General features: G+C 45.2%; 1 protein-coding gene across 1 annotated transcript in view; it reads right to left on the bottom strand.

Annotated features, from left to right (window-relative positions):
* The window catches only part of LOC121278115 (dynein heavy chain 8, axonemal-like), a 1,831,678-nt gene that overhangs the window by 176,563 nt on the left and 1,639,962 nt on the right, over positions 1 to 15,153 (bottom strand). The window lies entirely within an intron of this gene.

Below are 15,153 nucleotides of genomic sequence, written 5' to 3'. Positions count from 1 at the left end.
TATTGTGTGCAGTTCTGGTCGCCTAACTACAGGAAGGATATCAGTAAGATTGAAAGAGTGCAGAGAAGATTTACTAGGATGTTCCCGGGTCTTCAGAAGTTGAGTCAGAGGGAAAGATTAAACAGGTTAGGTCTTTATTCCTTGGAGCGGAGAAGAATGAGGGGAAATTTGATAGTTTACAAAATTATGAAGGGTATAGACAAAGTAAATGCGAGTATGCTCTTTCCACTTAGATTAGGAGAGATAAACGTGAGAGGACGTGGCTTTAGGGTGAAAGGGGAAAGGTTTAGGGGTAACATTAGGGGGAACTTCTTCACACAGAGAGTGGTGGGAGTGTGGAACGAGCTGCCATCTGATGTGGTAAATGCAGGCTCACTCTTACGTTTTAAAAATAAATTGGATAGATACATGGATGGGAGAAGTCTGGAGGGTTATGGACTGGGTGCAGGTCAATGGGACTAGCGGAATAATATTTCGGCCCAGACTAGAAGAGCCGAATGGCCTGTTTTTCTGTGCTGTAGTGTTCTATGGTTCTATAAAAGAAGAGATAGTGGGAGCTTGTCAGAAAGATACAGCAATAATCCTGGGGGATTTTAATCTACATATCAGATGGAAAAATCAGATGGGCAAAGGTAATGTAGATGAGGAGTTCATAGAATGTTTTTGGGATAGTTTCTTAGAACAACATGCTCTGGAGCCGACCAGAGAGCAGGGCATAGTAGACCTGATATTGAGCAACGAGATAGGATTAATTGGTAACCTCCTAGTGAAGGGACCCCTAGGTAGCAGCAATCATAATATGATCGAATTTTATATTCATTTTGAGGGAGAAGCTCGTGCGTCCAAGACTAGTATTTTAAACTTAAATAAGGGCAATTATGAGGGCACGAAAGCGGATTGAGCTAAAGTGAACAGGCAAATTAGCTTAAAGGATTGATCAATAAAGCTTCAGTGGCAGACATTTAAAGGGATATTTCAAAATGCGCAGAATACATAAATTCCAAGGAGAATGAAAAATTCCAAGGGGAGGACCCATGATCCGTGGTTAACTAAAAAAGTTAAGGATATTATCAAGCTCATAGAAAAGCATATAATCACGCAATGACACGTGGCAGGTCAGAATATTGGAAATATTATAAAGAATAACAAACAGATTCATAAGGAGGAGAAAATTGAGCATGAGAGAAAGCTAGCAAATAATATAAAGACAGATCGTAAGAGTTTCCATAGATATTTAAATAAGAAAAGAGTTAACAAGGTGAGCATTGGTCCTCCAGGAAGTACGTCTGGTGAATTGATAATGGAAAGTAGGGAGATGGTGGATGAATTAAAGAGGGACTTTACATTGGTCTTCACGATAGAGGACACAAGTAACATCCCGAAAATAGCTGTAAATCAGGAAAAGGAAAGGAGGGAGGAACTTGGGAAAATTACAATTACCAGGGAAGTGGTATTGAGCAAATTGTTGGGGATGTGGGCTGACAAATCCTCAGGTCTGGGTGGACTTCACCCTAGCATCTTGAAAGCGATGGCTCATGAGATATTTGATGCATTGTTTTTAATTTCCCAAAAATCCCTAGATTCGTGGAAGGTTCCATTCGATTGGAAAATAGCAAATGTAACTCCTTTATTCAAAAAGGGAAGGAGAATGAAAGTTGGAAACTACAGGCCACCTGGCCTATTTTCTGTCATAGAGAAAATGTTAGAAGCTATTATTAAAGATATTATAGCAGGGCACTTAGAAAAATTCAAGCCAATCAGACAGAGTCAACATGGTTTTGGGAAAGGTAAATCATGTTTAACCAATTTATGGGAGTTCTTTGAAGGAGTCACATGTGCTGTTGATAAGGGGGAACTGGTGGATGTACTGTACTTAGATTTCCAGAAGGCATTTGATAAAGTGCACATCAAGGTTATTGCGGAAAATAAAAGCTCATGGTATAGGGGGCAACATATTGTGTAAGGAACATATCTTTTTATTTCTGTTGGACTGTTGTAAATAACATATCTTTTTATTTTCTGTTAGACTGGGGATTAAAGTTACAATGGCTACAGATTGAAAGGCATGACCACTGGAACAGGATGAGAGATACTTGTAATGTTGCAGTCCATAACAGATTGTGCCATGAAAGACAGGGTGGTGTGGAAAGGAGTCCTGGACCAAGAGATCTGCCTGACAATAGCATTTTAACTGGCTCCTGACCAGGTGATCAGGGTTTGTATGAAGAGCAGTGCAGCTGAATAGCTCCTAGCCTGGAAGGGAAAACACCTAAAACCTCTCTCTCCTGTCTGTGTAAGATTCTAGTAATCCTACAAGAATAGCTAGCTGGCTTTTTCTTCTCATATCTCTATAACCTGCTTTCTCTGAAAATCCCTGTCAAGAGGCAAAGGGGAAAATTACCATTAGGGACATTGATAGGCAAGTGTTGAACCAGTGAACTAAATACTGAAAGTGCTGGAAGACCACCTCATGTCATCAACAAGAAATGAAAGGGATTTGGAAGACGTCGATCAAAATCAATCCATTGAGTACTGTACTTCAGGATTGGTGTTATTGAACTGTTTTATCCCACCCTTAAAATCCATGATTTGTGTGTCTTACATGTTGTGTATATGTGTGTGTGTGTGTGTGTAGGGATTTAAGAAGGGAATAGAGTTTAAGTTATAGTGTTAGAAGTTAGCAGTTCATATTTCTTTCTTTTGCCACTGGTTAACGACAGTTTGTTCTACAAACAGTTATTTACTTATTAAGTTTACAAACCTGGTGCTCATATTCTGTTAACTTAAATTAAACAGTTAGGTGGAATTGGGGCAATCTGGTGGTTCGATCAAACTTTTTCATATTTGTCGCGGCTTGGGGAACAATGGGACTTGATATGACAGCACACTATCCCCACTGAGTCATGACTATTGGCATGAATAAGAAACAGACTCAGAGTTGGCATAAATGAGTCTTTTTCTGGTTGGCAGGATGTGGCAAGTGGTGTGCCACTGGGATCAGTGCTGGGCCCTCAACTTTTTGCAATTTATATAAATGACTTAGATGAAGGGACTGAAGGAATGGTTGCTAAATTTGCCGATGACACAAAGATAGGTAGGAAAGTAAACTGAAAATAAAGGGAACATTAGGAGGCTACAAAGGGACATAGATAGGTTATGATCTGGTAAATGGAGTATAATGTGGGCGAATATGAAATTGTCCATTTTGGCAGGAAGAATAAAAAAGAAACTTATTATCTAAATGGTGAGAGATTGCAGAGCTCTGAAATTCAGAGGGATCAGGATGTCCAAGTGCATGAATCACATAAGACTAGTAAGCAGGTACAGTAGGTAATTAGTAAAGCTAATAGAATCTTATCATTTATTGTGAGGAGCATTGATTACAAAAATAGGGAGATTATGCTTCAGTTGTACAGGGCACTGGTGAGACCACCGGAGGAATTTTCCTTGCCCACTGGCTGGATCATCAGTCTCCCTGATGGTTCAAGCTAATAGTGCTGCCTTGCAGCGTGGATTAGGGGAATGCCTGTGCCTGAGCTGAGAGCACAGCATGCAGTGCAATGGGCAAAGCGGCTGCCAATTGGTCACATGGAGTGGAGCGGAGTTGGGTGGGGTCAGCATATTATTATCAGGCCATCCCGCCAGGTTCTTGCACTCCCACTACATCATCCATCCACATCGTGGTTCAGAACAGCACATGAATGATGTGCACTTGGCGGCCTGTACTTTAGGTGAACTGGAGGTGAGTGCACTGCAATATACTGCAGAGTTCGCTAGGGTTGCCTGTTGATTTGCAGACTTCAGGGGCACTGGGTGAGGGGGGGAATCGTTGGGATTTAGTGCAGCCCTGCCTCGGTGGTGACTTTTGAAGGTAAGGGGAAGCAGGGGGCAAGTGTCCCTCTGCCTGTGAAGCGACTTATGAGGGTGATGGGGATCAGGCTGCAAGTGCAGCCTTGCCATTGAGGCGACTGGTGGAGGGAGGGGGTGGTAGTTAAGGGCAGCACTGCCTCTGAGGTGACTGGTGGTGGCACACAAGAAATCAGGCTGGGCGGGTAGGGTGGATGGAGAAGTGGCCACTCATTTGGGAAACCTGTAGAAAGTGACCATTCCTCTGCAACTCAGGCAGTTCAGGTGCAGCCACATTGATATGATTGGGGTCGGGCTCCTAGTTTAGCTGCCCACTCAAGCAATGAGGATGCATTAAAGTGCCACAAAGTTCTGCAGAGCTTCCCCCTACCCAGGCACAAGCTGCAAATTCACGAGCACTTCAGTGGACTGCAGAGCAGTTGGACTGCACATGTTGTACAATCTCCTCACTAAAGCTGGCCATGAAGCAGTCACTGCTGGATGCACTCACAGCCACTTGCAATATCAGCATCCCAGTTTGGACCAGTCTCCCCCATGGTTCAAGCTAACAGGGCAGCCATGCAGGGCACTAATCTCTGGCCATTCAACTGGTGGCCAGAACTCTCTGGGTTGCAGTAAGGGGCCTTCACACTTAACCAAGATAGGTTCTTAGTACACCCATTCTAACCCACTCATCTGTCTCTCTTTCATCCTGTAGGAGGAGTACATCAGGATCATGGAGCTGGGTGAACAAACTGTATGCCTCGTAGAGAGTGAAGATGACAAAGAAGAGAGCGATTGAGGCACCTGGCTGCACAGAGGGAGGAGCAGGACCTTCTGGAAGAGGGGACGGCACACGCCACTGAAGAGACAAAGTGAGCCATCGCTGGTTGGTGCCTAGCTAGACCCAGGATCTATAGACACCACCTTTCATTCCTGCAGATAACCAACAATCAGTGTTGTCAAAGACTGCTCATGTCAAGGAATTAGTCTGTCACATCTGCCAGCTACTGCAGGATTTGGCGGCAGGTGGACATGGAGGTCATCCACTGCCAGTGGCCGTTAAAGTGACAGTGGCGCTCAATTTCTATGCCAGTGGTTCCTTTCAGGGCTCTACAGCTGACCCCTGTGAGGATATCACAAGCCTCCATCCACAAATGCATCCATGAGATCATGGATGCCAACTTTGCAGGTACACACAACATTGTGCATTTCGCCCGGGACCAGGAGAGCCAGGATGCAAGAGCGATTGGATTCGCCCAGAGCTCAGGTTTCCCAGAGGCGCAGGGTGCATTGGTTGCACTCACGTGGCACTCAGATCTCCATTGCAACAAGCAATCAACTATGTCAACCTCAAAGGCTTCCACTCTCTGAATGTGCAGCTGGTGTGCGACCACCACAAACACATCCTGCAGTATGCGCATGGTTTCCAGGCAGTGAGCACGACTCCTACATTCTCAGTCAGTCACAGATCCCTGATGTCTTCCAGGGTCCACAGAAGCTGCAAGGATAGCTCCTTAGGGACAAGGGCTACCTGCACAGGCCGTGGCTAATTACAGCCGTGCGGCAGCCTCAGCTGCAGCAGAGCGAAGGTGTAATGAGGCTCATGCTGCAACTCGCAACTTGGTGCAGCAAACTATTGGGGTGCTGAAGATGAGGTTCCGGTGCCTGGACCGGTCTGGTGAAACTCTGCAATACAGTCCACAGAGGGGGTCACATGTCATCATTGCCTGCTTTGCCCTTTAAAACCTGGAACTGCAACAGAGAGAGGAGCTGGCTGAGGTGGAGATGCAGGAGATGGAGGTCTTGCCGATGAGGAAGATATCATTGGTGATGAGGGTGGCAATGAGGCCCTCACACTGGCCAGGTGAGGCAGGCACACTCAGGCAGCCCTCATAGCTGCCAGGTTTGTGGAGGGTGATGACAACATGCAGTGAGGAGACACCATAGATCCTCACACTGCATCTTTGAACGTTTGACTCCAGTCTGGCTTATGGCAGCGCACATACCCTCTGTGAGAATGCTCCTGTCATGGGGATGCAGCGGAGGCCCTAACAGTCGCTCGATTGCAGATGGATGATGACGACACGCAGTGAGGATACTCCATAGATCTTAACAAAGCCCTGAAAATGTCTAACTCCTGTCTGGCCGAGGGCAGCTTGCTTGTGCTCGATGATCAAGGTCATGTCATCGAGATACAGCCATGAAACTTTAAAAGCATCTGATCCTTTGTCTGCTTTCAGCACCTGACCCCTTCAGGAGCATAGCGTCACTTGTCACAGATGCTGAAGAGTTGGGCAGACAGCCCCACCTTAAAGATACTGAGGGCACATGGAGAGAATGAAAGAACTCTGTGAGGCCTGCCCACGACACCTGGCAGCAATGACAAGCACCGTCGAGGCGCAGACGTCGGTAATGTGTCCAGAAGGTGTGATGCCAGACCATCACTTTGGTCTGAAGGCTGCACAGAGTACAGGGAAGAGGCTCTGGACTGAGACATCTGCCTTTATCTTGTGCAGAAAGGTTTCACATCTGAGTGACAAGAACACTGCTCATCAGAACAAGGAGCCATAGACAGGGAGACATTCTTGGGAGTTTATTGACAATATTGAACAGTATGTACAAGTGATTAACACCTGTGTCCAGGCTCTGCAACTAATTCTCCTCAATTTGCCTAACCCTGCTGCTACGTCTTGGTGCTCTCCAGACATCCACAGCGGATTTGGAGGCAGCCTACTGACTGCTACGCCCTAACTGTGATGACCTTGGCCAGTGTCCACTGGAGGGCTGAGGCCTGCTTTCAGGGTCCTGTTGTGCAGTAGTGGCACCTTCCTTGGCCTGTGGAGCTGAGGCCAAAGGAAGAGGGGATTTGAATGGGCTGGACTCTCCCAGAGTCGTCTGGATGGACGGCTCCGGGGGGGGTGGGTACACATACTGATCCTCCTCCCTATGAGTTCCCAAGGGCCCCTGGCTGACTCCTGTAGGAAAAGGGATAGCTGGGGTGAAACCGGGCTTGCTCCATACCCCTCGCGCATACATACTGTTGGAGACCAACTATGGTGTCAATGATAGAGTTCAGCCCACGCAGTAGTGCAGGAGTGAAGTCCTGGATCAAGGTCTCCATGGCAGCTGCCATTCTACCAGTGTTGACCTTGGTGTATTGCAATGCGGGTGCTATCTGAAGGCAGACAGACTACTCCACCATGGCTTGCAATCTGAGGAGTGCATTGGACATCCCTTCCTAATGTTCCCGAGCTTGCCTTTGCAACTCTAGCAACTGTGACATGACCAAGTCTAGAGGCTCATCATCTGACTCAGACTCAGCAAGTTTCTGGCCTTCAGCTGTCCTTTGAGTGCTGGACACCCTGCTGCCGCCTGCTGTGGATCAGAAAGTGTGATGTGCTCATCAGATTGTGATCCTGAGGCTACTCTATAAAGTTAGGTCCCACCAAGGTGCGTGTCTCTGAACTGGTGAAGGGTATGGGTGAACGCTGTGACGGGACTTCAGGGAGGGTCCCTCCAGATGCCTCTTCCATGTTTTCTTCAGGGCTTGATTGGAGGCCCTGGGTCATGGACTCCGACGGCTGTTTGGCAGATGCCCCTGTAAAAGCAAGTAGAGATAATTAATATCTGGCAGTAGCCTGTGAAACAGGACACATCACTCACAGCATTGTTGTCTGATGAATGCTGTCCTGCTGGATCCTCACATGGTAGAGCACGGTGACTGCCCCGTCAGCACAGGACTGGTCCAAATCCTCGCTAGCCAGCTGGATGACTCTGGTTTCATAGTCTCTGAGCACCTTGATTTCAGGCATTCCTCCACAAGTCTGCAACCGCTCCCTGTTTGTCCTGCATGAAAGAGACGGAGGAAGTGTAAGCAGGAAGCCTGCCAAGCCAGATGGTAAGTATGCCTGGCCGGTGTGGATGGTGAGTGGTCCCATGGACAGGATGAGGACAATGAAGGTGTGTGTGAGAGGGTGAATGGTGATGTCCCTTGAACTGACAGTGAGTGAGCACCCTGTGGATGTGTGATGGGTCTGTGAGTGTGAGTTGAGAGTGATGAGAAAAGTGACTTACCCTGGTGGAATGGAGATCATTCATCCTCTTTTGGCACTGGGTGGCTGTCCTCTTTTGCAGGGCGTTAGCGCTGACCACTGCTGTCACCACCTCCCAAGCTGGATTGGTGATGTCGCTGCCCATCTGACGGCCAGAGCGGGGATAGAGGACATCACTGTGAGCTTCCACTATGTCAAAAAGGCACTCGAGGGACACATCATTAAAACCTGGGGGCTGCAGTCTTTTTGCCTTTCAGGGCCATGTCTTCTTTGCAGCATTCGTGGGCTGGAAGCACTGAGAGGCGTGTGTGTGGCTGCACTTTAAGTATGGCACCTGGCATGATGAAATGGCGAGATGATGGTGTGGCGGGCGAATGGGAGCCCACCCACCATGGAACAGCAGGTTGGGGACGAAACAGCTTGAAAAGCTGCCATTGTGGCCGGCGGGTAAAACACCTTCGTGCAAATCTGGGATGATTCCACCCCATGTCTGGAGTATTGTGTACAATACTTATCTCCTTATTTAAGATGTAAATGCCTTAGAAGCAGTTCAGAGAAGGTTTAGGAGACGAATACCAGGGATAATAAAGGCAAAGTTCTGTGGATGCTGGAAATCTGAAACAAAAACAAAAAGCGCTGGAAAAACTCAGCATGTTTGACAGCACCTGTGGAGGGAAAGACAGAGTTAACATTTCGAGTCCGTACGACTCTTACTCAGAGCTAAAGCGAAGTAAAAATATGGTGGAATATATACTGTTTAAGGAGGGGTGGGACAGGTGAAGCTGGATAGAAGGCCAATGATAGGAGAGATTGCAAAAGATGTCATAAGCAAAAGGTCGAAGGGGTGATGATGGTGGTGATACTGGCTAAAGGAGGTGCTAATGGTAACATTAAGAGTAGAAAGCAGAATGAACAAGTGACAGATGGACCTAGTGGGGGTGGGATGGGGGGAGGGGACGGTGGTGGGAAAAAAAGATCGAACCAGACTGAAAGGTGGGGATAAAACAATGAATAAAAATGGAAATAAATTTGAAAAAATAATGTTAGTAAAAATAGGTGGGAAAAAATAAGAACATGAGTAGGATGCAGAGGCAGGCTCAGAGTTTTCCACAGCTGGAACAGTGATTGAACCCTGTGCTGTTGGTATTAACCTGATCCATACGTTATCGGCAAGCCAACTGAGCTGACCGGCCCCCGTTACTACTACTACAAAAACAAAAAACTGTGGTCACTGGAAATCTGAAGTTAACACAAGATGCTGGAAATACACAGTAGGTCTAGTAGCATTTCTGAAGATAGAAACAGAATGAATGTTTCAGATCCTGACCTTTAATCAGAACTGGGCATTCATGATAAAGAGGTTAGGGCCTGGAAATTTTTATTGTTAAAGTGGTGGAACACATCAGAAGAGTCCCGGCTGTTGGTACGGAGCGACTGGATAAGGGGGGAATGAAATAAAGCCAAGATAGGAAGCAATGAGTTCAGTGGGATAGGAGCAGGCTGAAATGATAGGTCTACCAGGACAACACTGTTTGTGAATCTTTGGAGGTAGAAATGGGCTGCACGGTGTTCGGGGAATATGAGAGAGGAAGATCTTCAGAAGAGATGAGATCAGTAACAGTCTTGAAAACAATAGTTTGATTTTTGATGTTTGGTGGTGGGGTCATGGTCCGGGGGAGGTAGGAGCAAAGGTTGGAGAATTAGTGTTCGGCTTTGCTAGGTGGAACCTGGTACACCAGACAACAACCATACCACCCTTGTCGGTAGGTTTGATAACAATGTTAGAGAATGAGGTTCTGAGAGAAAGAGGTACAGTGAGTCCAGAGGGACAAAGGTCAGGTTGAGTAAGGGGAGCAAAGAAATTGAGTCAGGTGAAGTCACATCAAAGTTCTTAATAAAAAGATCAAGAACTGGTAAGGGGCTAAAGGGAGGGGTCCAGGTAGAGGAAGAGCACTGGAAATGGGTGAAAGGGTCTGCTATGCAGGGGGAGGACTCGTGGCCAAAGAAGCAGGCTTAGAGGTGAAAGTAATGGAAGAAGAGCTCAATGTTGTGCTGAGTTCAAAATTCATTAAGGTGGGGGTAATGGGATACAGCTGAGTCCTGTGCTAAGGACACATCATTCAGCATCAGAAAGGAGAATGTTGAGGATACTTTTATGAAAGCATAATAATTTTGATAATATTTTTCTGGTTTATTGTAAAGTAGGTTTATGGGTCTGTCTGTGTGATTTAATTACATTTGGAGTCAGATAGACTGCAAGCTTGGAATTATCAAAAAAAGCCATCTGTAGAAATGTGTTTGGAACACTAATGAGTAAACTTGGATGCTGGTTTAGCATGTGTGTGAAGGGTGTTTGCATTTTTAGATAAGTGAAGGTAATGTTTGGATTTCAAAGGGATGGTAGTCTGTTTAGAACTAACCAGATAAGCAAGGATAAGGAGTGTGTTTTTTTTCCCCCAAAGGTTACTGACAACATTGGCAACATGTCAGTTTTTATATTATAGGAAAGGTACCATTCCAAAGACATATGGAACAATGGAATTTATATATTAGAGAGAAACATATTTAAAGGAGATTGAAAGGTTATGTGAGGAGAGGGCTGTGTAAGATCTAACAGGAGTGTGTGAAACAGCCTTCAAGAAGTCTCCAGCCATTTGTGCATAAGTCGGATATGTCCGGTAACTGAAGTTGGAGAAAACCATTTGGAAGTCCACTGTCAAATGGGTTAACAAAAACAGAGACAGAAATACCTGGAAAATCTCAGCAGGTCTGGCAGCATCAGCGGAGAAGAGCACAGTTGACGTTTCGAGTCCTCATGACCCTTCAACAGAAGTCAAATAGGTACTGTGTTAACTTACTGGTTTTGTTTTAAATCTAAAATCTATTTTGGAATTTTGCCTTAAAGGGGGTGTGTAACTTGGAGTCAGGTCAATTAAGAATTTTAGGAGTTATAGGATTAAGTAATTGTGGTCTTATGTATATGCTTATATTTTGTTAATAAATATTTTAATAAAATCTCTAAAGGTCTTGGTGGATTCATTACTTCTGAATTCAGTGCACACATCTTCACATAATAAATGCAAATTGCAAAACCATTCCAATAGCATGATTAAGTTCCCTTGTGGATTTGGTCCACTTGGCACACATCATCTGCCACATCTAACAGTATTGTGAATGTGTGGTGAGATATGATCACGCTCAATCTCTCTCTTCAGCAGTATCAAGTCACTCTGCTCCCTTCACTCACTCTGTCCTGTGTCCCAGTTATGAGAATATTGAATAAATGGATACTTGCATCTGGTTTGATAGACTATCATCATTTATAGAATATAAAGTATAGAAGAACCAAGGGTAAGGAAATAAATGGCAGGATTACAAAATTAAATCTAAATAACCAAAGAATCTTTACTATACAAATTTGAACAAGATAAATACAAGCAGTAATGAATAAGTATCACAGTGTCTTTACAGAGTAGAAGGAAGCCATTTGGCCCATTGAGTCTGTACTGGCTTTCTAGTCCCACTCCCCTGTCTTATCCCCATAACCTTGCACATACTCAAATTTCAGGTCGCAATCCTATTCCCTTTTGAATACCTCCATCGAACCTACCTCTAACACCCCTTCAGGAAGTTTGTTCCAGACTCCAACCACCCTCTGGGCGAAACCATTTTTCCTCACATCACATTTATTCCTTTTGCCAATTATTTTGAATCTGTGCCCTCTAGTTCTTGATGTTCTATTGAGTGGAAACAGTTTCTCACTACTTACCCTGTCTATACCCCTCAGGATCTTGAATACTTCTATCAAGTCTTCTCTCAGCCTTCTTTTCTACAAGGAAAACAGTCCCAACCTCTCCAATCTATCTTCATAGCTATAGTTTCTCATCCCAGGAATCACTCTTGTGAAACTCCTCTGTACTCTCTCCAATGCCTTCACATCCTTCCTCAAGTTTGGTGCCCAGAACTGGTCACAGTACTCCAGATGAGGCCTAACTAGTGTCCTATACAAGTCCAACATGACTCCTTACTCTTGTACTCAATGCCCCTATTAATATGCTTTATTAACTGCTCTCTCAATGTGTTCTGCCATCTTCAATGACCTATGTACTTATACACCAAATTCCCTATGTTCCTGCACCTCCTTTCAAGGGTCTCCCTTTATTTTAAACTGTCTAATCATATCTTTCCTTCCAAACTGAATCATCTCACACTTCTCTGCACTGAACTTCATCTGCCACTTTTCTGCCCAATCCACCAACATGTCTGATAAAAGCAAAATACTGCGGATGCTGGAAATCTGAAACCAAAACAGAAAATGCTGGAAAAACTCAGCAGGTCTGACAGCATCTGTGGAGAGAAAAACAGAGTTAACGTTTTGAGCCCGTATGACCCTTCTTCAGAGCTCTGAAACTCAAAACCTTAACTTTGCTTTTCTCTCTCCACAGATGCTGTTAGACCTGCTAAGTTTTTCCAGCATTTTTTTGTTTTTGTTCCACCAACATGTCTATCCTTTTGAAGTTCAAGACTATCCCCATCCAATCTTTGTATCATCTGCAAATTTTGAAAACATGCCCTGCACACCACAGTCATTAATATATGTCAGGAAGAGCAAAGATCCCAAACACTGACCCCTGAGGAACTCCACTACAAACACTCCCCCAATCTGAAAAGCAACCATTTGTCACTACTCTGTTTCCTGTCACTCAGCCAATTTCTTATCCAAGTGCCTACTTTCCCTTTTATTCCATGGCCTAGAATTTTGCTCACAAGTCTGTTATGTGGCACTATATCAACAGCCTTTTGAAAATCCATATACAGCACATCAACAGCGTTTCCTTTGTCAACCTTCTCTGTTACCTTCTCAAAAAACTCCAGCAAGCTAATCAAACATGATTTTCCCTTGATGAATCCATGCTGGCTTTCCTTAATTATCCTGTACTTGTCTAAGTGATTATTGATTTTATCCCACACTACAGTTTCTAGAAGTTTTCCTACCACTGAAGTCAAACTGACTGGGCTGTAATTGCCAGCTTTATCCATGCACCCCTTTTTGAACATTTGCAGTTCTCCAGTCTTCTCGCACCCACCCTGTGCCTAAGGAAGACTAGAAGATTATGACTGCAACTTCCACTCTCACTTCCCTCAGTACCCTTGGATGCATCTCACCTAATCCTGGTATCTTATCTATTTTAAGTAAAGGTAGTCTTTCCAATACCTCCTTCCTCTCGAATTAGCCCAGCTTAACGTTTTTGCTGTGGCTTGCACGCTGACACGCTTTAAAACATACTCATACTCTGGAAGGCGGGTTCCTTTATCTCTGGGCCTGGCTGTGCAGGTCACAGCTCAGGTCTATGACATATTCCTACCAATACAAGCTCCTCATCCACGTTTAGGTGTCGTACACCATAACCTACCAGACACACTTAAACACCGCCTTGGCACCTATCCTATGTCTGGACTTTTCAGGCAGAACCTTGCCCTTGGAGGCGAGCGGGCCCCACCGGCTTGGCGGCAGGCGGGCAGATGACCCCCGCCACTGAAACAGGGCCCGCCGCCATTTTAAGTGGGTGGGCCAATTAAGGCCCGCCCAGCGGCATCCCCGATGGGAAGCGCTATGCACTTCCTGTGTGGAGGTGGGGGAGGGAATCCCCATCTGTCAAAGTGCGCTGTTTCGCGCATGTGCACGAAAGAGCGCACTCTCCCTGAGGCAAAGTCCTGTACTGAACATTAAGCTTTGTTTCCAGGACCGTTGCTCCTTCCTTCCCAAAATTCACAAACAGGAATATCCTGATAGACCTATTGTTTCAGCCTGTCCTTGCCCCACTGAACTGATTTTGCCCTATCTTGACTGCATTTTTCTCCCCTTGTTGAATCTCTCCCACATACATTCATGACTCTTTTGATGTCCTCCTCCATCATTTTAATAGTTTAGGTCATGACCTGAAATATTAATTCTGTTTCTCTCTTTGTTGCATTTTTCTATTTATTGCAAGCATATCAATCATACAACAAGGATTGGTAAAACAATAATGTGGGTTGATTATTTGAAAATAAGACTATGTACGTACAATAATAATTGGGTGGCTATGTTGCCCAAAATGCATAAGATCAATATGCAGAACAATTTATATTTCAAGGTTCATGTGCTCTACCTACAGAACAAAGGGGATGTCTGCAGTTTTTGATGGATAAGGTAAAGGAGTTGGAGTATCGGATTGTGATCACGGAATTTTTAAAATACATTTGTTCACGGGATATGCGCATCGCTGGCTGGGCCAGCATTTATTGCCCAAGCCAAATCACCTTGAGAAGGTGGTGGTGAGCTGCCTTCTTGAACGGCTGAAGTCCATGTGCTATAGGTACACCCACACTGCTGTTAGAGAGGGAGTTCCAGGATTTCGACACAGCGACAGTGAAGGAATGGCGATTTATTTCCAAGTCAGGATGGTGAGTGGCACTACCTAGTGTATGACACAGTTATAGACTTGTACTTCAAGAATTACATGCTGTAATCTTGGTGGTGCGCTAGTTAATGCCCCTTGACTTTCAATGACATTAACATCACTGAATCCCCCATTATCAACATCCTGGGGGTAACTATCGACTAGAAACTGAACTGGGCGAGCCATATAAATACTGTGGCTACAAAAGAAGGTCAAAGACTAGGAATCCTGCAACGGGTAACTCACCTCCTAACTCCCCAAAGCTTGTTCACCATTTTCAAGGCACAAGTCAGGGATGTGATGGAAAACTCTCTACTTGCTTGGATCAGTGTAGCTCCAACAATGCTCAAGAAGCTTGACACCAGCCAGGACAAAGCTGCCCACTTGATGGCACCACATCCACAAACATTCACTCCCTCCACCACCGACACACAGTAGCAGCAGTGTGTACCATCTACAAGATGCACTGCAGCAATTCACCAATGCACCTTCAACAGCACCTTCCAAACCCATGCCCACTATCATCTAGAAGGACAGGGCAGCAGATAGATGGGAGCATCCCCACTTGGAAGTTTCCCTCCAGTCACTCACCATTCTGATTTGGAAATATATCACCATTCCTTCACTGTTGCTGGGTCAAAATCCTGGAACTCCCTCCCTGACAGTACTGTGGGTGTACCTACACCACATGGACTGCAGCGGTTCAAGAAGGCAGCTCACCACTACATTCTCAAGAGCAATTAGGGATGAGCAATAAATGCTGGCCCAGCCAGCAATGCCCATATACCATAAATGAATAAATAAAAAAA

Source organism: Carcharodon carcharias, chromosome 5, assembly GCF_017639515.1.
Source record: "Carcharodon carcharias isolate sCarCar2 chromosome 5, sCarCar2.pri, whole genome shotgun sequence".
Lineage (NCBI taxonomy): Eukaryota > Metazoa > Chordata > Chondrichthyes > Lamniformes > Lamnidae > Carcharodon > Carcharodon carcharias.
The sequence above is the reverse complement of the archived record's forward strand: the minus strand, read 5'-3'. Positions and strand labels throughout refer to the sequence as shown.